Source organism: Saccostrea cucullata, unplaced genomic scaffold (assembly GCF_032062105.1).
Source record: "Saccostrea cucullata isolate Sc308-1 unplaced genomic scaffold, CSIRO_AGI_Scuc_v1 ctg23246, whole genome shotgun sequence".
NCBI classification, from domain to species: Eukaryota; Metazoa; Mollusca; class Bivalvia; order Ostreida; family Ostreidae; genus Saccostrea; species Saccostrea cuccullata.
The window spans coordinates 1-2098 of record NW_026932041.1 but is presented as its reverse complement, the minus strand read 5'-3'; the positions used below and the strand labels follow the sequence as shown (position 1 = coordinate 2098).

The 2098-nt window shown below is 31.2% G+C and overlaps 1 long non-coding RNA gene across 1 annotated transcript; it reads right to left on the bottom strand.

Annotated features, from left to right (window-relative positions):
* Window positions 1-307: 307 nt before the first annotated feature.
* LOC134234335 (uncharacterized) lies at window positions 308-596 on the bottom strand. Its single transcript, XR_009985163.1, has 2 exons — window positions 537-596; window positions 308-460 (listed from the first exon to the last, which is right to left on the bottom strand). It is a non-coding gene; the product is annotated as an uncharacterized LOC134234335 (long non-coding RNA).
* Between the last annotated feature and the right edge of the window lie 1502 nt (window positions 597-2098).

Sequence of the window (2098 nt, the reverse complement as noted above, 5' to 3'; positions counted from 1 at the left end):
ACCTATTCTATAGGACAAACACCACTAAATGTTTTCCCATAGACTTCCATACAAACTTGAGCCCCTGTTACTCATACATATATTGAATTTCGGGCAAATGGCCTTTTTGTCGTGAAAGTTCGAGATATTGGAAAACAAAACATGACAGAAAAAATATACCGTCACGCGGCACTTTTACTTTCAATTTCCATTTGTTTACAACAAGGTGCGTTTGACACCAAATGAAAATCTCTAACCAAAGGGCACCCCTCCTTTCAAATTTTTACCTGTAACTCCTACATACCTCAAAGAAACCCAAGTCTTGATATTACATTTTTATCAACTTTATTTCACTTGTCAAATACATATCAAGTCTTTTCTCTTATTGACCAATCACGCGCCAGGTAGCATTTTCTCCTCCGCACAACTTTGGGTGTCCAAAATGTCTGCGCCCATGTATTTGTTTATGTAGGGGTTTTTCCTATAGAGTAAAAGAAACATTTATAAAAAGTGGTCAATTTAGTAAATTTAGAACACACATCCATTGCTTATCTCACCTCTTGAATATTGGGACTGACAGTCTTAAGTACACCATTGACTGTTACATTTCACACCCCAGTCAATCAGACCCTCATCTGTTAAACAGAAAAAATGTCAATAAATTGAAGCATTTTTCCTTTTTTTCTTTCAAACTTTTAAAATAAAATGATTAATCTCGCATATCTTTTGCTTGTTTTTCTTATTCTCTCTAATACTATCTCAAGGTAGATCATGTTAATCAATCGGGGTAGCAGGTACCCGTTATTAATGGAAAATGAAGAAAATCAGCAGGTTTTTGTAAGAAAAAGCTAGGTTATTGAAAAAGTGAAAACTAATGTAGATAAAATAATCAATGGAAAGAAAGAGAATTATATGTAGTTCAAATGTACATAAGATTAAAAAAAAAATCTATCAGCAGTGGGTTGCTGGCATCAGAGAATCAAATACATCCCCACTGAAAATTTTGTAATTTTGAAGGGGGGTGACCTACAGTTTAGCCAATTTTCATGGACATTTCATGGAATTGATGTTAAATATGTATATTCTCATGAAAGGCAAATATATTCATTTGCATATCATTTCTTATTATTGACATAATTAATAAATTGATTAAATGCCAAGGGCAGATAAATCATATTGTCTGATTGAATACAGTGCTCAATTGTAAGCAAAGTGCTTAAATAACTGCAGTTCTGAAGAAATTTATTTTCTAATAATCTATCAAAAGTTCTAAATAACTTAAATATTAAGAGATTAACTAGATTTTCTAGGAAAACCATACCTTGGAACTCTTAATGAAAGCAAAGGGACCATCCTGAGCGTGTCCATGTGTTGTTCATTGTAAGAGGGGAGGGTTCATTAATCTCCTCCTTCTTGAGAATGCATCACTGAAATACATTTTGTTTTATTAAAACATACTGATAAATGCATGTAGTAGCTTATATTCTATTTTTTTTATTATTTACACCATCTTTTGAATTTTTTATAAGCATTAGTGATGAAATAGCTTTAAAATATTCATGTTTAAATAGAATTTACTCTAGATAAATATTTTTTAAAAAATATCTAAGAAATTGAACATGACTCTTGTTGTTCAAATAAACCACATTTTGATAAAATTCCTTCATTTTCCAGCATCATTAGAGTACAAAATCCCCCCCCCCTCTTTTCTGCAGAATAACAAGATTGGATATGGCAAGGAGGAAGGATATTCAGACACTTTTTCATCATTTTTGCAATAATAATTTTGCAAATTTCTTAGATTTTCAATGTATTTTCTGCTAAAATATATTTTACAGTAATCTCAATTAAATTTCCTACTAGTAATCTGTAATTTTTCCCCAAACTATAATTTTTATATCAAGCCAGCACTGATTACAGGACTGAAATTGGCTTTGTTGCTGGATTAGGCCCCTTAATTAAAAACAAAGTAACCTAATTACTTAACAGCAGTCTAATTTTGTTATAAATTATTCAATTAACTCTAATTTACACAAATTTGAAAGAGGATTAGTCAATCTGTTCCAATGTCTGCACTCATAGAATAAATGGATTTAAATGAATTTCTCAAACTGCAAGG